The following is a 22,401-nucleotide window of genomic DNA, read 5'->3' on the forward strand; positions in this document are numbered from 1 at the left end:
ATTTTTACTTTTGTTGCTTTTGCTTTTGTTGTCAAATCTAAATATCATCACCAAGATCAATGGGAGCGTATCCCCTATGTTTTCTTCTAGGACTTTTATGGTTTCAGGTCCTATGTTCAAGTCTTTAATCCATTTTGATTTGATTTTTGTGTATGGAGTAAGATAGAAATCTAGTTTCATTTTTTTCTTTTTCTTTTTTTTTTTTTGCATGTGGCTATCCAGTTTTCCCACCACCATTTATTGAAGAGACTATCTTTCCTCATTGTATATTCTTGACTCCTTTGTCATAAATTAGTTAACCATATGTGCATTAGTTTATTTCTGATCTCTATTCTGTTCCATTGATCTATGTGTCTGTTTTCATGCCAATACCATACTGTTTTGATTACTGTGGCTTTGTGGTATAGTTTGAAATCAGGAAGAATGATGACTTCAGCTTTGTTCTTTCTCAAGACAGCTTTAACTATTTAGGGTCTTTTGTGGTTCCATACAAATTTTAGGATTGCTTGTTCTATTTCTGTGAAAAATGCCATTGGAATTTTGATAGGAGTTGTTTTGAATCTGTAGATTGCCTTGGGTAGTATAGTCATTTTAACAGTATTGATTCTTCCAGTGTATGAATGTAGTATATCTTTCCATCTGTTTGTGTTGTCTTCAGTTTCTTTCATCACTGTCTTATTGTTTTCAACATACAGTTCTTTCACAGCCTTGGTTAAATTTATTCCTGTTTTTTTTTAATTCTTTTTGATGCTATTGTTGTTAGGCCAATTCGTTCACTATAGAGCACATTATGATCACAGCCAAGAGCAGTATACTCTGACTAGAAATAGCAGTGAGTTTAAGTCATTGAATTTCCCTTTGTCTTCATTTTTCTAATAAGTATGGGAGCTATAAAAGTCTTTCCAAAGTTTGGATTTCTAAGAAAACTTAATTGAATTGAGGCATATCACCAAACTTTCCTTCCCTTAAACGCAAAAAAGAAGAAGAAAAAGTATGTGTGAAATCCAGGAGAAAAAGACAAAACTAAATGGCACTAAATTATGTGAAAGGTTCAACTTGGCAAGTGGAAAATTGTGAAAGAGTAAAAAAAAGATTCTAAAAGTCGATATACTGCTCTTTCTTCAACATGCTGAGAACCAGTACCAGGGGAATACAGAAAACTTTATTCATTTATCATCAAATATTTATTGAGTGTCTACTATGTGTCAGGTATTGTTGTAGGCTAAAATAAAACAGTGAACCAAAGAAAATAAAGACCCCTGCCTTTATGGAATATGTGTGCTCGTAACTATTCTGAAAATTTTTAAATGGGTCCTAGTTACATGTATTCCTCCCTTACTTATAGGAACCTTTATATACTTGGAAAGCTTTGAGGAATTAAAATATTGTTAATTTCAACCCACTTTTGAAAATAAAAGATGTTTTATATAAAATGATTCATCTTATCATGAGTTTTAAATATATTTTTTTCAAAATTGTGGGGATGCAGATTTAGCTTATTAAAAATTTGGCAATCAACTTGTCAAATAAACTAATTATCAACGGCAGTCTTCATTATGAAACCAATCAGACTGTCAGAAAAAGTCTGACTTCATTTTTTTCCAATTTAAATAAGTGTATTAATATACTCTTCATGACTGCATCTGACTTCTGAATTCTAAATCTAAGATGGGTAAGGCACAAAGCGTTACCTTGAGTTTGTCACCTATCTGAAAGTACCATCACCATCCATATTTCTTAACAATGCTCTCTTTGTTTTGCTCTCACAAAACTCTACTGATACTCAATTCTTTGAAAATGCTTGGGATATGGAGGAAGAGAGTTCGTTAAGCAATTTTTTTTCTTTACCACCCCATTCTACAATGTATCTGGATTCAGAACTTTCCAAGATAACTCCAAATACCACATTTCAATACCATTCTTTGTTAAAGGAAGTTTCACTGTATTGCAAATTTCCCTTTTGCTTGGCATCTGGGAGGCTATCAGTATAATGTAAGGCACTATAGTAAGATTCCAGATTTTTGAGTTGGATGCCTTTCTTTTGTAAAGCGGGAGGACAATTTTGAAGTGGACATGTGAAAGCAGAACCAGCATGAGCCTGGACCAGAGGTGTGTTCAGGCAGGTTAGTTTTAGAAAGGGTACATAGGCGGTGGAAGATCTGAAAACTGGGGTCCTTAGGTGTAGCCATGCCTGTGGGCCTCTTGGAAATTATCTGTGTACTCCAAGGACATGTACCTTACATTAAAGCCCACTGATTTAGCAGGCATTCGCTGAGCATTACTGTATATAAATCTGTAAGTTAAACACTGGGTTGTGGGAGGTTAGAGAGGCTGCTAAGCTGTAGTCTCTGCCCTTGCCAAGGGAGGGAAATCAAGGCGAAGTCAGCGTTCAGCTTGGGCTAAAGATAAAAATAGCCTGCTGTCAGTTTCTAAAATACAGTACCAGTATCATGCTGTGCAGGGGTTCTGTTTATTTTTTTACATTTGTTTTGGCAATACGGATGACAGTAGTACATCACCATATAGGTCTGGTGTAGGCTGTGGATAAGGCAGCATTTCATATATTCACAATTATAAAATCTGAGAGTTTTCTCTTTCATTATAATATTCCACCCCCTAACTATTTTACCCAATAAACGGAATGCTTCCCCCAGAACAGTGAGAGGCTGAGTGCACAGCACACCTGTGCTGTGCACTTCCTACTTGCAGTCCCCTGTGCTCGGTCCCAGGTCTACCAAAGGATAGATGGCTTGGGCGCCCGCACAAGATAAATGGCACCCATGTGGCATGCACAAAAGTTGCTGTAGTCTTTCAGAGCTTTAAAGCCTAAGCCGTCAAGGAAGCCTCTCCAGGGAGGTGAAAATTAAACTGAGGAAACATTTAGGTAAGCGGAAGGAAGTTAGGAGAGGATTCCAGGGAGAAGACTCTCTCTATGCCTGTGAGATTCAGCACTCAGCAAATACACAAACTCAAAAATTAAAAGAATGACCTATAGATACACAGCAATAATTGGACCAGGAGAATTGGTGTAGGCTTGGATATCGACTCTACTAAATTGCTCATGGTGTAACAGCTTGTGAATAGTACTTGTTTTATAATGAACTTAAGGGACACACAGAATTTGCCAGATTCTCTATCTTTATTCCCTCAAGACACCAAGGCCATAGGTGGCCTTTTATTCCTTTGTCTCACTTGAAGGTATTGAACAGTATCCCGATCAAATATTTGATGAGTCACTGAAAATGTGAACCTATCTACAAAAACAACACTAATGCATACTAATAAAGGCAATGAAGAGAATCCCCAAGTCTCTTACATTCATCTTTGACATTTACTAGGTTGTGGGTATACCTGGAAGGGACTGACTTTTCAGCTGATAAAATATTAGTAACATGGAAACATATTCCACCTCAGTGCCCATGACAGCTATTTCCTGTTCTGAAATGTGAGCTACCCATAGTCAAGTAGAATTTACTGATAATATTTTCTATTATGTTAGTGTCTTTTAATTTCCAGGCAGTATCCTACATCCTTGTATATATACATACTTGTCTCTCACAGATAACAGTTTGGTAGACTAGCTAAGAGTCAGAGGTTACTGCACAGGCAAGAACACATACAGGTAGGATCTGACTATTTCACTGGTTTTGTAGCAAAGCAGATTTGTTGTTGTTGCTGTTGTTAAAGACCAATAGCCAGGTCCCAGGATGCTCAAGGATGGGAGAGGAAGCAAAATCATTTGATTGATAGTCCTGTCTCTGGAGATGAACTGTGTTCACTGCCTTGAGTGGCCTTTATTTGGTATATTGAATTTAGGTACTGTGAGCTGATAGGATGTGGTGTGAAACATATCTTTTTCTTTTTCTCCTCAAGTATTTTCCTAAGGATGAAGAAGTCTGAAGACTTGCAGCGTGATCAAATATGCATGCAAATGTATTTCCAATTGTTATGAATATAGGTAAAGAATTAGAGACAATTTATTTTCAAAATCATAAGAAACAATACTCTGTCTAGACCCTATCATTATGGTTGATGTTTAGAATTAAGTACTCTGTGATACCACAAGGAAAAGGATGCTTTGAGAAATTTTTCCTGGTGCTCTAGATCCCCAGTCTCTAACTAGTATTCAGATAAAGTGGACAGGGGTGAAGAGACCCATTTTTTATTCTACTACTAGTTTTATGCCTACTGCTGAAAATTCTGTAACAATCAAAAAGAACAAGTGGGATCCCTACCAAACTCTGACTTTAATTGAACACTTCAAATATGGAAAACTTCACAATCTATCCATTCAATGCACTCCATTTTCAGATAGCTATAATCACTAGAGAGCTCTTGGATTAAATTTACAGTCATATAGGGTATACTGCATCATGACCTTGGACTCCCTTGTTTTTTACTCTATGCTTCTGGGTTTGGAGCCCATATAGTGCTGTGAAAGACCCCCTGGGACCAGTCTCAACTCAGAGGTCACTACTGCATGTAATATAAGAGACATTGCCCAGGTAACACTTTGGATATATTTTGTGTCAAAGTGCATCCAAATTTATGAAGAAATATCAATTTGAAGCCTACGAAATAAAACTCATGGGATAGATCTGAATCTTTTACGTTTATCAAAAAAGAATTTAAGCTCAATAAGAAAAAAAGATGGTATTCCAGCTAAGTCAGGTAAAACATCTGGATTTGGGGCTTCCCTGGTGGCACAGTGGTTGACAGTCTGCCTGCCGATGAAGGGGACACGGGTTCGTGCCCCGGTCCGGGAAGATCCCACATGCCGCGGAGCGGCTGGGCCCGTGAGCCGTGGCCGCTGAGCCTGCGCGTCCGGAGCCTGTGCTCTGCAACGGGAGAGGCCACAACAGTGAGAGGCCTGCGTACAGCAAAAAAAAAAAAAAAAAAATCTGGATTTATGGGATGATGTTTTTCTTATTACTTCATTCCCAGCATGATACATATTAAAACTATTTTGCTCAATGTTCTGAAGCAGACTCTATATCAAAAGTACAGTGGTGAAGTTGTTTAGTATATTACTGCAATGTTATGAATCAGCACCAGTTGATGGAACTCTTAAAAGTAATGAAAGACAGCAAATGTAATGATCTGTGGTCTTTGTCAACGTTCATTGGTTGAGTCATGAAAGAGCTTTACAAATATTTACTCCACCATTATCTTCAATTCGAGATTTCCTTTAAAAAAGGGGGAGGGGTGCTCACTTCCGCAGCACATATGCTAAAATTGGAACGACACAGAGAAGATTAGCATGGCCCCTGCGCAAGGATGATGCGCAAATTCATGAAGCGTTCCATATTTTTATGTAAAATAGATAGCTAGTGGGAAGCAGCCACATAGCACAGGGAGATCAGCTCGGTGCTTTGTCTCCAACTAGAGGGGTGGGATAGGGAGGGTGGGAGGGAGACGCAAGAGGGATTAGACATGGGGATATATGTATACGCATAGCTGATTCACTTTGTTATACAGCAGAAACTAACACACCATTGTAAAGCAATTATACTCCAAAAAAGATGTTTAAAAAAAGGGGGGGGAATACTTGCCAAATATTCAGTAATCAAAGCCAAAATTGATGCTATGGTTTACATTTTCTCACCAGTACTACATTGCATCTCAATGAGATGGAACTGAAGCTCCAAGGAAAGGAAAAGCTTGTGACGCAGCTAGAGAGGTACACAATTTTATACGCAAATAGAAAGTTTTCAGAATTTATATAAATAATAATGACATTACACATTTTCCTATCCTGAATCAACACGAAGGTATTAATTGTAATAGACAGCGTTATATACATTGACTGCAAAAACTACAAGACAAATGTGAAGAACATTTTGTATATATTGGTACACTGAAAGTACTTTCAACTTATGAAATACTCCCTTTGAATTCCGTATTAATAATACTGAGTTGATACAAGAATTAGTGAATTTAATTCACTTGGACATATGTAATTTGAAATCGATGAGTTTTTGCTTCAAAGTGAAATCAATTTTTCTAAAAGAGATGAGCCAGTTTTGGCCATGTGGATAGAGATATTAAAGGAAAATGCCTTTTTGGTAACTTTCAATTATTGGAAGTATTTAAGTATGTTTGGGATAACTTGAACATATGAATCTAATTTTTCAACATTAAATTTTATGAAATGTAAATATAGATCAAGCATAGATCAAGCATTCCCGAGGAAACTGAGCATCTGATTTGAGATATGCTATCCGTATAAAATATACACCAGACTTTGAAGGCTTATACCAAAATAATGGAAAACATCTTATTACTGTTTTATATTGATTACATGTTGATATTTTAGATATATTGGGGTAAATGAAATGTATTATTAACTTGGTTTCACCTGGTTGGTTTTCTTAATTAATTTTTTTTTTTTTTGGCTGTATGCGGGCCTCTCACTGCTGTGGCCTCTCCCATTGTGGAGCACAGGCTCCAGACGCGCAGGCCCAGCGGCCACGGCTCACGGACCCAGCTGCTCCGCGGCACATGGGATCTTCCCAGACCGGGGCACGAACCCGCGTCCCCTGCATCGGCAGGCGGACTCTCAACCACTGCGCCACCAGGGAAGCCCCAAACTTTTTATTTTGAGATAATTGTAGATTTACATGCAGCAGTAAGAAATAATGCAGAGAGCCTATGTACTCGTTACCTGATTTTCCATGATGGTAATATCTCCTGTGCTTCACCTACTCAACATAGCCACTCTCTCTGAACTCCTGGCAATCACTGATCTTTTTCTGTCTCTATATTTTTGCCTTTTCTGAAATGGCATATAATTGGAATAATAAAATAGGTAGCCTTTTCAGACAGTCATCTTTCAGTTAGCAATATGGCTTTGAAATCCATCTCTGTCTTCCTTGCCCGACAGGTCATTTCTTTTTATCATTGAATAATATTTCATTGTATGGGTACACCACAGTTTGTACATCCATTCACTTATTAAAGGATGTCTTTTTTGCTTCCAATATGTGCAATCATGAATAAAAGTGCTATAAATATTCACATGCAGATAGCTATTCATGTAGGTATAAGTTTTCAAATCAGTTTAGTAAATACCTAGGAGCAAAATTGCTAGATTGCATATGGTAAACTATGATTAGCTTTTGAGAACCTGCAAAATTGTTTCCCAAATGGTTGTACTGTTTTGGATTCCCACCTGCAATGGATGAGAGATTCTGTTGTTCTACCTCCTTACCAGAAATTTTTATTGTCAGGGTTTTTTTTTTAATTTAGCCATTCTAATAAATGTTTAGTGGACTATAATTGTTGATTACTTTGCAACTTCATAAAGACATATGATCTTGAGCATCTTTTCATGTGCTTATTTGCAGTCTGTATATTTTCATTGGTAAGGTGTCTGTTTATGTCATTTTTCTTTTCTTAATTGGGTTGTTTTCTTGTTTTCGATTTTAAATATGTCTATTTTGGATACAAGTCCTTTACTAAATATGTGTTTTATAAATATTTTCTTCTGGTCTGTGGCTTAATTTTTACTTTTCTTAGAGCAGAAGTTTTGGGTCTTTTTTCTTTTAATGAAGCCCAACTATCAATTTTCTTTCATTGGTTGTGCTTTTGGTATTGTATCTTAAAAACTCCTCTGTTTTCTACTAGCAGTATTGTAGTTTTGCATTTCATCTTTGGGTCTGTGATCTAGTTTTAGTAAATATTTGTGAAATTGTAAAGTGTGTGTATAGGTTCTCTTTTTTTTGTATATATGGTCATGGAATTTCTAGAACCATTTGTTTATTTTTTCACTTTTAAGGTGTTTATTCCACACATAATTCTGAAGTAGAATACACTTTTAAAAGTCAAGATGATTGTTGATGACAGCCTTGTTTAAACACACTTAAATCACAGAATCCAGTGGATTCAGAAGGGAACATACAGGTAATCTGACAGTGAGGCCTCACTTTGGTTTTATTCGTGAGAAAACATGTAGGCGTTGAAAACTTCAAAACTATGCCTTCAAAAACTATGTAGTATGTAGAACTATTTGTTTAAAAGACTGTCATTTCCCCCACTGAGTTACCTTTGGTACTTTTTCAATAGGATTTTAATGATTTAAAAAAAAGCGTTTTGTCAGTGACCCAGTATGACTTCTCTAGGGTCTTAGCATCATCCTCTTCTACCCTATCCCTAGGGAGGTCAAAACCAGGGAACTTGATTGGAATGTACAGGCCTGATTCATGGCTGTGATCCATGTTTTGCTGGAACTTTTCTAACAAAAGAAAATGAGGTCAGTGAATTACAATTAACATTGAGCAGATTATTTTCCTTTTTTTTTTTTTTTTTTTATGGTTGCCAAGCAAGTGATTTTCTGGCCATAGAAAGGAATGGGAAGTTTAAGTCAATCAGCAGAATCAAGTGTTAAATATTTTTTGACCTGGTATACCCTGGAAAGCTAAACTAAATTTTAGCTGGATAAATGAAAAGGACATATCCTATTTCTACCTCTTCTATGTTCATTTCTTCTGTTTTCTATTCAGTGTAAAGCTTACAGCTGAAATTCCTTAGCACCATTAATGCTCTTATGTGTAATTGGTTAGTGCAGCAATATGTCATTTCAGTATAAATGAATAGGTTCAGTCACGGCAGACTGTTTATCATAAACATATTTAAAATGTATTTTGAATCTCATGGTTAATTTGGTTTCAGTGATATTGACTGCTTACATACCTGCATTCAGTCTGAAGCAATAGCATTTTCCCCTGATACCATTTTCATATTTAAAAATAAATATGATAGATTCTCACTGAGTTGAGTAAGGATCTGAATTTGAGCATTTCACTGACAAAGGAATATTCTCTGTTGCCTTTCTTTCTGTATCCCCTACCCTTTTGGATGACATGGGAAGGTGGATCCTCACGTACTGACTCCTTTTTCCTTCTGACTTTGTATCTGGAATGAAACAGCAAGTAGAATCACCATGTTTGTAGAGCCTGGAGAGTCCAACTAAGGTAGAAGGTTCTCTGAGATCTTTGTGACAGAGACAGTCCTGGAGACTGCCAGATGAGAGTAGAGGGAATAGCAGCAGAAGAGAAGATTTGCCTCTCCTCAGAGCTTGAAGACAAAGACCAGTGTTTGAGGGTTTTCTAAGGGACCTCAGTCTATGAATCCCTTCAAAGAACTAAACTTGTATGTTTACTAATTTGCTGCATATAGTATTTGAGTGTCCTTCCCAATCCCTGATGAACCCAGTGAAACTGATTGGGGTGGGATGTTTCTGCCCTAGAAGAATTGCTCCTGGTACATGAGGGGAATTTCAGCTAAACAAAAAGGTAGCCAGGTTTCAACATCAGACAGAGGAAATCCAGGAAGCATGAACTGAAGGGTGGTTCAAGGACATTGCCTGTGTCTGTGGTTGATTACTGTGGAAGAAAGCACATAAAAAGCCTCTTTATCTTCTCTTTGAATTCTCCTCTCCTGCCTTTACAGTGTTTAATCTTTCTTTCCTGACAATTGTGATAAACATTATATCAACTTATTGTCCATTATACATATTGAAAAGGCAATTCTTTTAAATAATATGGTCAGTTGAAGAAATTGCTCTTTCTTTTCAACTCCTAAAATTTGGTTTGTATCTCCAAGAAACCCGGAAGCATAAATTTTTCATCCCCACATCTCAGCAGGTTGCCTAATGGTTTCCTGTTCATTCAATGGTGACCCACAAAACCACTGCCTCCTGCCACTGGATTATTTGCCACTTCTCAAAAAGACTCTCTAGCAAAAACAAATACTGTATGTTAACACATATATATGGAATCTAAAAAGAAAAAAATGGTTCTGAAGAACCTAGGGGCAGGACAGGAATAAAGATGCAGGCGTAGAGAATGGACTTGAGGACATGGGGAGGGGAAAGGGTAAGCTGGGACAAAGTGAGAGAGTGGCATGGACATATATACACTACCAAACGTAAAATAGATGGCTAGTGGGAAGCAGCCTCATAGAACAGGGAGATCAACTCTGGTGCTTTGTGTTCACCTAAGGGGGTGGGATAGGGAGGGTGGGAGGGAGACACAAGAGGGAGGGGATATGGGGATATATGTATACGTATAGCTGATTCACTTTGTTATACAGCAGAAACTAGCACACCATTGTAAAGCAATTATACTCCAATAAAGATTTTTTTAAAAAAAGACCCTCTAGCCGATTTTTATGGGTTCTAGGAGAATAGAAAACTGTGATTTAGAAATGAGAAGGATAACTCCCTTATAGGGTCTCAGTAACAGGAGGGAAGAAAGTCAATATAACTTTCAATACAGAAGATCACCATTTAAATAGAATTAATGAAAAAGACAGAAGTTAGCTCTTAAAGAGGTACAATTAGAATATATCAAAAATTTCTTTTGAATATGATTTTGAATTTAAAATTGCAATTGACAAAATGGAAAAGAATATGATCAATGCTGAAGACTGAACTGAATTAGTAGACCAAAAAATCAAGTTGAAGAAAATCTAAAACAGATAAAAACAAAAACCATGAAGAGGAAAATAAGAAACCTTATAGATAGATCCAGGAAAATGAAAAGTTTCGGGAGAAGAAAATGGATCAATTGGAAGAAATATATGAATTAAACAAATGATAGAAGAAATTTAGCTTCACCGAAAGACTGGAGTCAGCAAACTGAAGGGACTCATGAGTGAAAAGGCTTAGTTGAACCAGCAAATTGAAAGGGCTCCTAGGGAGAAAAGGTATACACATAGAGATATCCTAGGGATATTTATGAATTCCAATAATGTAACAATATCTTTAAAACTTCCAAGGTAGTTTACAAAGGATTCAGAGTCTTACTGGTTTTCTCAACTGTAATACAAGAAGCAGGAAGTGACTAGGACATTCTTTACAAGCCGGTAGAAGATAAAGACTGTGATTCCAAAATCCTGTACCCATCCCAAACAGCAGTCATCTGGAGAGTAAAATTTAAAAAAATATATTTTTACATATGCGTGGATTCAGAGGGTATACCACCCATAAACCTCTACCTGAGGAAAAATGTTGAAGGCTGTCTTTTAATGAAATAACTGAATCAGAACAGAGGTAAAAACAGTGTAGTCAAAAGGAAGTCCTGTTAGAGTTACACCATATCTCCTAGAACATTATCAAGTAATGAGAACAATTCAGCAAGTCTGCTGGTCAACTACAAACAAAAACAGGCAAAACAGAAATAAGTGATCAAAAATCTTGCATTAATATCCAGTTTTTTCATAGTAATTAAATGGGTTGTAGTGAAAATTAACTACTTGTTGATTATATATTGGTGGAGGAAATGGGATAGAAGACTTGAGATAAATCCTTAAGAGGATATACAGAAGTCAAGTCTTGAGATTAAATAGGATTTATATTATTTAGATTCGTTGAGCATAAATAATAGGTCAAGCACCATGATGTATGCATTATAAATGCTATCTGTGAGGCAGATGTTTTTTTCACTTTATTGATGATAGAAGTAAAGCTCAGACATTTTAAGTTACTCTCACATGGTCATAAAATTTTTAAGTACAGAGCTGGAAATCATTCCTCTGTCTTAATACAAGTCCAGTTTTTTCTACTATAAAATATGTAGACTGTAAGTGGTATATGACGGTATTAATCAGGTTTCTCCAGAGAAACAGAACCAATGGTAGATAGATGGATAGCAAGGTAGATAGATAAATAGGTAGATAGGTAATTTAGTATGAGAGGTTGTCTCATGCCCATTATCTTCTGCCATCTGCAAGCTGGAAGCCCAGAAAAGCTAGTGGTGTATTTCCAAGTCCAAACCTGAAGGCCTGAGGAACAGGAGCCACTGATGTCCAAGGGCAAGAGGTGATGGCTGTCCAAGTTCAAGCAGAGAGCAAATTCAGTCTTCTTCCACCGTTTTATTCTGTCTAGGCCATCAATGAGTTGGATCATGCCCATCCACATTAGTGAGGGTGATCTACCAATTCATATGGTAATTCCTTCTGAGAACACCCTCACAGACACACTCAGAAATAATGTTTTACCAGCTATCTGGGTATCCCTTACCCCAGTCAAGTTAGCACATAAAATTAGCCATCATAATGATTATACCAAATCAAGTAAGTTCCCCATCCCTAGTCTAATTCACCAATATTTGCAGAGGTCCTGTGTTCATAAAATGAATTATAAAGAAATTTAATTATCTCATTCATAAACTTATTTAGAATTTACTAGAATTTACCCAGGGCTTCAAAAGAGAGAGTGGCTAGTGAAGGGATAAAAAAAAATTACAGGGTCATAGTATAAGCACTTAGGAGAAAATAATTTATTTGGAAAGTCTTTTAGGGCACTGTTGGCTTGTAAATATACGTAACCAGCAACTGATTTTTACTTTTATCCTGTTAGTTGCGGACAAATCAATAAACTGTCTTTGCCTCAGGTTTCTTATCTGTAAAACTTGAAGAAGGAGAAGGAGAAGAAGAAGAATAGTATTTACTTAATAGGCTACTGTGAGTGTGAACTGTGTTAATACAATACATATAACGTGCTTAGAAGAGTTTTAGGCATTTAGTAAGCAGTCACTATATATTTAGTATTAATTAGGCATGAATTCAGCTGTGATGTGACCCCAATATCCAGATATACTATGTTAGCTATTGGTTTAAGATGGTCCATGTAAATGAAATGTCTGTTCTGAAAAAAAAATCTAGCAAACTTGTTGAAAAATTTATCCTGGCCTTCCTTAGAATTCTTATGAATTCATGAATGTAAAAATAGACTTTAAGGATATATTTGATAGAGAAAATATTTCAAACTAAATATTAAGCAGACAAAAATATGTGTTCTTGTTACAAAGCTCTTTCTGTGTCTGTTTATCAATATAATTTTTGTATAAAACCTCTAAAACATGTACATATAATGATGATTAAAGTTGGGTTTTGAGGTCCTGTGGAAAATTGCCATAGCCAATAATTACATTTAATATATCTGATCCATATTTTATTTGTCATAGATTTTATCATATCTCAGTAAACTTGAAGTTTGAAGTATCCCTATGATATAAAATAGTAACCCAATTTAAATATCCAATTTGAAATATTACCATTCTGAAAATCATTATTCCCATTCATATTTTCTTTCTCATGAAACGCATACCAATACCAAGAGGCCATTTTGTGGAAACTAAGAAAGCAAATACAGATATTGTAATGTATGACAGAGACAGAACGATAAAATTGGGTTGGATCAGCTGGCTCACACAGATGTCGTGCTGGTCTTTGGGCAGGAAAAAGATTAGGAAATTATTCTGATGACATGTTGATGGTTTACATGATTAACAAATAAGAAATGGCCATATATACTTTGCTAGGAGGCATGTAAAGTTTTAATTAATGATATGTCTAAGCATGAGACATTCAGATTCTGTTATTCAGTTATTTCTGATGATATTAAAACTTAGATATAGTCATATATCTTATTTCTGACATGGCTTACACATATTCATATAACTGTAAAAATAAAGGAAGGATAAATTCATGAGTCCCAGTAATAATATAAAGTTTTCTTCTAGAAGTTGCAGAAACCACTATTGTGTAGCCTTTTACTGATGAAATGCTTGTCCTAGAAAAGTACACAACTAGCAGCTATAATATTCAGACATTCAATACACTTGGTCCATGGCTCAGTTGTAAAACATATTGGGTCAAATTCATGAAACTACAACAAGGACACACACTCTAGGTGGCTCCACGTTTTCTCATCCCGCTTAAGAAACAGAGCAGGAATGCCTCATATTACTAAGATCCTGATTTATATTTCATTAGTAGAAAATAGGGGAGAATATATTCAGAGAGCTAAGTATGACACTTTGGTGATCCACTTGGATTCTTCTTGGTATTTATTTACCCAAATATGATTGTAAAAGGACAGGTAAAGCATCCCAGGCCTGAGTAGGAGATGGTTACCTCAGGTCCCTCAGGAATGGGGGTCTGGGTTGGGTGCCAGGTAAGCCACTGAGGCCAGCATTGGTATGTAGACAAAAGAATGTTGCCTGCCATTTCAGTAAACAATGTTGCCAGCCATCAAGCCTTCAGCCTCTGCAGCCTGCCTGATGGTGTGCCCTGAGGGGAAGGCAGGATGGAGAAAAACAGGATAATGGCCCCAGATAGTTAAAGTGCATATCAAAGGAATCATTTCATTGAGCCCAGAGTCTTGCATCTTCCCATACATAGAAAAGTGCTAAACTCATTAACTTGAGATGCCTGTTTTTTGTGATTAGCGGTAATCTTTTGATGTTCGACTACGTTTTTTTTTTTCCCCCAGCAAAATCTCTTCTATAATCCTGGCTCCTCCCTTACCTCAGAGCTATGTGAGAGCCTGTCTCCCAGGCAGGCTCTAGCCCTTAGTAAGGTCTCCAAATAAAACATAACACAACTTTTAGGTAGTGTTTTTTTCTTCAGTCGACAGGTGGTAGTTGAGAATCAGGAGAATCTAAAATAGATTTTGGGAGAGACAATGAATCTCAGTTGTTCAGGGAATGAGGCTGCAGCTTGTCCATTAACTTTCCTCTTCTAGTTTCTTCTTAGTAAGAAAGGCCCACCAGAATCCTATAGGAGGAGCTCCCCAAATATATGTGGAAGGGGCGCGTTTGGGAAGTACGTGAGATGGACTGTGTTAGACATGGTGATGCCTCACTTATTATCTGCTTCAAGAAAGGACTAGTTACCCAGCTGTCAGCTCCTTCAGGATGTGTCTCAGCTACAGATGCTGCCTTACCTAATGTCATGCCCTTACTGGGGCAGGCCACATCTAGTGACTGAGCAAAGCTAGAATATTCAAGCCCAGCTAATTCAGCCCAAGGTGGTTCACTCATTGGAAATGCTCACCCCACAGCTGTGCTGCATATCACAAGGCTTTCTCCAAACTTCATCTCAGCCCCTGCTATCAGAAGACCCATTAGATTGTTAGATGTATTATCTCACTATATTAGTGGTGACCCTAGAGCAGAATTTCTCATCCAGGGTTGTGCAAAATTCTAATGTTCTGCAAGATGTCACTAGTGGTTATGAAATATCTTGAAGAAGGAGGAGGAGGCAGAGAAAGAGGAGGGAAGTTAATTTTGAAATTCTGGAGCCAAGCGTGCACTGATAGACAGTGACAAAATACTCCCATGAGCAATGACATTGGAAGTCTTTCAGCCCCTACGGCAATGAGCAATAGGATGATGTTCATTTGGTTGAGTCTATTCTCCGCATTTGACTTAGATCATTGATCATTGGCAAGCACTATATTTCATGGAATGACTGAAGAACAGAAATTGATGATGACATTCTTTTCCTTCAGAATACCTCCCCAATCCGCCCTTACACAACTGGCTCTCATTATCTACAATGTAGTCACATATTCATTCAACGATACTTCTGTGAAAACAAATTTAGTAATAGAGTACAATATCTACAGCAGCTTGGTTCTTTTTTTTGTCTTTAGCCTTACAGTATCCAGTCATAATGACATTTTCCAAAGTAATTTAGGTTAGTTCTTTTCTTCCCCACTCCCTTCTGTGTGGTTCTTTCTAATATCAATATATTTCTTTGCTCTGGTTTGTATTCCATTTTATTTCCCCACACATTCATATTAGTTTTAATTGTTCATTTACTTCAGAAAACTGTGAAACATTACTATGGCTTTAAGAGATACAACTATACAAAAATGTATGCTTAGAGAAATGTTCACATAAATGTTATTTGTTCCTCATCTCTGCTAACTCATTCCCATTCTCTCCTTCTTTGCACCTTCTCCCAATACTTAATTTCTTTAGTTTCTGATGTAACTTTTTTGTATTTATTTTGCACAGATAAGCAGATGAATGCATATTTATGTTGCCTTCTTTCTTACATGGAGAGTAGCCTACTGAAGACACTCTATTTGCACTTTGCTTTTTAAAATTAATATATGAAGGAAATCATTCTTTTCTTAAAATTAATTAATTAATTTGTTTATTTTTGGCTGCATTGGGTCTTCGTTGCTGCCCATGGGCTTTCTCTAGTTGCGGCAAGCGGGGGATGCTCTTCGTTGCGGTGTGCGAGCTTCTCGTTGCAGTGACTTCTTATGTGGCAGAGCACAGGCTCTAGGCATGCAGACTTAAGTAGTTGTGGCATGCAGGCTCAGTAGTTGTGGCACACGGGCTTAGTTGCTCCGCAGCATGTGGGATCTTCCCGGACCAGAGCTCGAACCCATGTCCCCTGTGTTGGCAGGTGGATTCTTAACCACTGCACCACCAGAGAACTTCCTGGGTATCATTCTTTATTTTTACAGCTGCATTAGGATTACATAGAGGTATCATAGTTTATTCAAATTCTCTACTAGGGAAAGGCATTTAGATGATTTCCTATATTTCCTAAACATTACAATTACAAACAATGCTGCAATCAATAAACTTGTAAATATGTCTTCTGTATTTTTGGAAGTGTATCTTCAGGGTAGTTTCCAACAAGTCACATTTCTGGGTCAGAAGATAAATTGCATGTTTAGTTTTCTTAAGTATTTCCAGATTTCTTTCTGGAAAGGTCTTGCCAGTCTGCATTCCTACCAACAGTGTTTTCCCACAGCCTCATCAAGATTTGTTGATACATTTGAAAGTTTTTACCAGTTTGATAAGTAAGAAATGAGATAGCAGTATTGTTTTAATTTGCATTTTTCTACTTTGGGGATTATGTGGGCAGTATCTATATTCCATGTATATGTGTGGCTGTAAATTATCTGTTCTTGTCTTTTCTCCAGATTTCTATTGGGCTTTATTCCTTTGCTGTCTTTTAACTTTTCAAATGGTGTTTATTGCATGTAATATATGTGTATATATGTATGTATATGGTCAAATTTTTAAATCTTTGGTTTTGAGTCACAGAAGTTTTTTTTCTAACACTCAGATTAAAGAAGAATGCACCCATGCCTTTTTTCTAGTATTCTTATTGTGGTGTTATTATTGTTACTATTATCATTTTTACTTTAGATACTTTATTCATCTAGAGTTTATTCTTGTTTATGGTGGGAGATTTAAAAGTAATTTTATCTTTTTCATATACTAAATTTTCATATATACTTGGATATAATTCTGAACTTTCCATTCTATTCCATTAGTCTATTTTTCTATTCATACACCAAGCTGCTTTAATTAGACACTATATTTTGCTTTAATGTCTGGTAGGGCTCATCCCCTCTTTATACTTTTTCTTTCTCAGTGTTTCCTTGCTAATCTTGCATGCTTGTTTCCCCATATGAAATTTAGTATCAATTTGGCTAACACTGTAGAGTAGTTTGTGGATATTTTTTATTGGGATTATATTGAGTTTATAAATGAATTTATGAGCATACTCATCTTGTAACATAGAATTACCTTATCCAGGAATAATAGGTGCCTTTTTATTTGTTCCATTTGAGTCTTTCTGGAGAGTTTAAAATTTTTCCTCATGTAAGTTTGCATATTATTTGTTAAATTTATCCCCAAGGATATTAATCGTCCATTTATTCCTGTGAATCGGGTTTCTTCTGTCATTATATCCTATTTAGTGTTCCTGTTTTTGAAGACTATTGATTTTTATGTTAATATTATATCTTACTATTTTACTGAATTTGTTTACTGTTGGAGTTAGTTTAATCATGGATTCTCTTAAAATTTCTAAGTACACATAGAAGTAGTTTTATTCTTCATCATGTACTATTATACACTATATATAATTGATTTTTTCCTGTCTAATTAAATTTACTAGTAATTCTAGTACAAATTGAAACAGTAGGTGATATAGCGGAAATCTGTGCCTTGTTTCTTATCTTAATGGAAATAATGCTAATGTTTCCTATTAAATAAGATACTGGTTTTAGAATATATTTATCTATATATCCTATATATCCTAAAGCCAGTATCTGATTTTATGTTGGCGGCTTGTAAAATGCCTTTTCAGGATCAATGGAAATAGTAATATGTCTTTTCATTATTAATGTAGTAATGCTTTTAATGGTTTGCCTAATGTTGAACCAACTTTGCATTATTGGAACAAATCCCGGTTGATTATGGTGTATTGTTTTCTTAATGTGGTATTGGATTCTGTTTGTTAATATTTTTGCTTTGGTATTCATGAGTGATGTTGTCTGTAGTCTTTCTTTTTTACTCTTTCTGCTTTAGACCATGTTATACTTAGTTCTAAAGAGACTTACAGAAGATTTTTTTTTCAATGCTCTTGAATAATTTCTAGAGCATTTGATTATCTGGTCTTTAAAGATTTGCTATAATTCTTCTCTGAACCTCCCTTGCCCTCGTGCTTTTTTGGGGGGAGGGGCACTTACTTAATAAATTCCTCTATTTATTCAATGGAAATTGGTCTGCTTGAGCTTTTTAAACAAATAAGATAACTTCTGGTAATCTGTATTTCCCAAAGAAATTACCCATTTCCTCTAGGTTTTTAAACATATTTTCAAAGATGTTTGCAACTTAGTCTCTTTTGAGTTTGAATTTTTTTCTCTATTTCAATTGTTATTTCTTTCCTGTCATATCATTTTGCAATTTTGTGCTTTCTTCATGTTTTATTGATCATCTTATCTAGTGATTTATGGGGTTTTTTTCAAAAAAGAAGCACAAGATTTTGATGTATTATTTAGATATAGTTTTTACCTCACAGGCTTTTTCTTTTATCTTTAGTAATTTTTTTTTTGTACTTACTATTGACTTACTTTTTTGTTCTTTATCTCATTTTATGGGTCAGGTATTCATTCATTTACATTTTTTTTCCAGAAAAGTTTTATAATTTTTTATTCTCCTTAGCTGCATCAGAGAGTGCCATTCTTTTTTTTTTTAACATCTTTATTGGAGTATAATTGCTTTACAATGGTGTGTTAGTTTCTGCTTTATAACAAAGTGAATCAGCTATATGTATACATATGTTCCCATACCTCTTCCCTCTTGCATCTCCCTCCCTCCCACCCTCCCTATCCCACCCCTCTAGGTGGTCACAAACCACCGAGCTGGTCTCCCTGTGCTATGCAGCTACTTCCCACTAGCTATCTATTTTACGTTTGGTAGTGTATATATGTCCATGCCACTCTCTCACTTTGTCACAGCTTACCCTTCCCCCTCCCCATATCCTCAAGTCCATTCTCTAGTACATTTTTCATTTTTATTGATAAAAAGTTTTAGTGTAGAGAACAACCTGCATGGCACCCAACCTTTGACTTTAAATTGGATTACACCATATACATGTAATATTTAGTCCTTTTCTAGTATGAGAGACTTTATTGTTTAGTAGCATAATTTAATCCATTTGTATTCAGTATTACTATTTTTGATAAAAATTCTGTAATTCAATTTTATGAATTTTATTTTTATGCCTCCTTATCACTAACTTCTTTTAAAGTCATCGACTGTTTCATTCTTCCTTTCTATGCTGCCTCTATGCTCTTATTATTTTTAGTATTATCAAATGCTTTGAAATTTAATTGAAGTATAGTCACTATAGAATATTATATGTTACAGATGTACAATATAGTAATTCAGTTTTTAAAGATTATACTCCATTTATAGTTATTATAAAATATTGGCTATATTCCCTGTGTTGTACAATATATACTTGTGGCTTATTTATTTTATACATAATAGTTTGTACCTCTTAATCCCCTACCCCTGTGTTGTGACCCCCCTTCCCTTTCCCCACTGGTAAGCACTAGTCTGTTCTTTATATCTGTGAGTCTGATTCTTTTTTTTGGTTATATTCATTAGCTTGTATTTTTTAGGTTCCCCATATAAGTGAGATCATGCAGTATTTGCCTTTCTCTGTCTGACTTATTTCACTTAGCATAATGCCCTCCATCAATGTTGCTGCAAATGACAAAATTTCATTTTTTATGTAGCTGAGTGGTATTCCATTGTGTGTACACACACAAACACACACACACAGACACACACTTAGGTTGTTTCCATATCTTGGCAATTTTAAATAATGCTGCTATTAACATTGGGGTGCATGTATCTTTTCAAATTTGTGTTTTAGTGTTTCTTCACATATATACCCAGGAGTGGAATTCCTGGATCATATGGTAGTTCTATTTTTAGTTTTTTGAGAAAACTTCATACTGTTTTCCACAGTGGCTGTATCAATTTACTTTCCCACCAACAGCGTACAAGGGCTCCCTTTTCTCCACATCCTCGCCAACATTTGTTATTTGTATTCTTTTTGATGATAGCCATTCTGACAGGTGTGAGGTGATATCTCATTGTGGTTTTGATTTGCATTTCCCTGATGATTAGCAATGTTTAGCATGTTTTCTTGTGCCTGTTGGCTATCTGCATTTCCTCTTTGGAAAAATATCTATTCAGGTCTTCTGCCCATTTTTTAATCGGGTTGTTTGCTTTTTGGGTGTTGAGTTATATGAGCTGTTTATGTATGTTGGATATTAATCCCTTATTGGTCATATCATTTGAAAATATTTTCTCCTATTCAGTATGTTGTCTTTTCATTTTGTCAGTGGTTTCCTTTGCTGTGCAAAAGTTTTGAATTTCATTAGGTCCCATTTATTTATTTTTGCTTTTATTTCCTTTTCCTTAAGAGCTGGATCCAAAAAAATATTGGATAAATTGGATAATATATTCTTACCACATTTTAATCATACTCACTTTTTTCAAAACAGCCTTGAACTTACATATTTTTTACTACAAAGTGAAAATACAGGTATGCATTATCTACTTCCTACAGAAATAAGTAACTTAGCATTTTAAATTTTTTCTGATGCTTCTTGTATTTCTTAATTATTTTCTTATATAATTTGGAGTTTTGGAACTATTAGATTATCTAAAATTATTTGTTTTACATTATTTACCTTCTCTTCGAAGAATAATTTTACATTTTGTATTTCAACCATACTAATATATTCAGATTCTAACTTTATTGCAGGTATAAATGGTTTCTATGTTGATTGCCAAGATAGTTTTACCACTCCCTTCCCATTTATAAGCTTTTAGTTTTAATTTGCTTCTATGTTGGTTAGATTACATCTCTTTTTTTTTAACTTAGGATTTTAAGTGATTGGTCATAATTTGTCAACATTTGATTATACTTTGGTTAAAATTATGAGCATTTGCTTTTCTGATGCCTAAATATATGAAAACTATAGTCATATACCCAGCTGTTGAATTACAAATTTCTGAAAATATTGTTCCATTTATTTCTGATAGTGTGTTGCTTTTATTTATTTATGTGTTTGTAGTTATTGTTATCATCTTTACTAGAATTATTACTGTGAAAGCCATCTTTTGGCATGGCTCTTGAAGACCCTACCTCCTGATACTGATCTCTTGTATAATCTCCTCACCTTGAATGTGGGCTCTACATAGTGGCTTTTTTCTAATAAAGAGATTACAGCAAAAGTAATGGGATGTCACTTCTATGATTACGTTACAAAAGACTGTGACTTCCATCTTGCTAGCAATTCTCATTCTGATGAGGTCAACTGCCCCATTGTCAGATCCTCAGTGGAGAAGCCCACCTGGCAAGGAATCAAAGGAGATTTCTGGATAGTAGCTCGTGAGGGATTGAGGCCTCAGTTCAACAGCCTGTGAGGAAATGAGCTGGGAAGTGAAACTTTCCTGAGTTGAGGTTTTAGATGAGAGCAGAGCCTAACTGCAGCTTGTGAGAAACATAGACCCAGAGGATCCAGCTAAACTGTTCCCAGTTTTTGGACCCACAGATTCTGTCAGATGATGAATGTGTGCATTTTTAAATTTGCTGCATTTTGAGTTAATTCGTAACATAGCAATAGATTGAAAAAAACAAAAACAAAAACAATTAGCACCTATTTGTACTCTTTGTCTGCATGCTCAGGAAGCTCCTTGCATTTGTTTTCCAAAACACTGCTTTAGTCTTTTGACACACTGGCTCCTCTATGTGGGAATTCTTATATACAATTTTTAATTTCTAGAAATTCGTGTATTATTTATTCCATTTCAGTTTTAATTTTTACCTCTCATTTATTCTTTAATTTTAAATTTTATCTTGTTGCTTATTCCTTCATTGTCATTTAGTTTAATAGTGCCCTTGCTCTCTTGAATGATACTGAGCTTGAAGAGGAGATATAGGTAAAAATACATATTCTTTTTCATGCACTAACTAATATACTTTTTATCTACTTTGTTATGGTCAACTCAATTTTATGCTATGGGACCTATGATATGTTACAAGACCTATGATAACAAGACATCATTTTGGTTTTGTTATGTTTTATGTTTGCTTATCTTAGGAAAATAAGAGAGATGTCTAGGTCTGTGATTGACCCAAATTAACACGAATAGAGTATTTTCTTTGACCCCTTAACTTTTCTCCTGGCTGTTGCTATTACTCTTTTCTCTTATCATAGAGTGCAAAGTTCTTATAAGATTGATTATATTAATAAAATGTTTTTCACGT

The 22,401-nt window shown here is 35.5% G+C and overlaps 1 non-coding gene across 1 annotated transcript; it reads left to right on the forward strand.

The window, feature by feature from the left end:
* The first annotated feature begins 5,205 nt into the window (after positions 1-5,205).
* LOC117310496 (U6 spliceosomal RNA) lies at positions 5,206-5,312 on the forward strand. Its single transcript, XR_004524640.1, has one exon. It is a non-coding gene; the product is annotated as a U6 spliceosomal RNA (small nuclear RNA).
* Positions 5,313-22,401: the final 17,089 nt, after the last annotated feature.

Source organism: Tursiops truncatus, chromosome X (assembly GCF_011762595.2).
Source record: "Tursiops truncatus isolate mTurTru1 chromosome X, mTurTru1.mat.Y, whole genome shotgun sequence".
NCBI lineage: Eukaryota > Metazoa > Chordata > Mammalia > Artiodactyla > Delphinidae > Tursiops > Tursiops truncatus.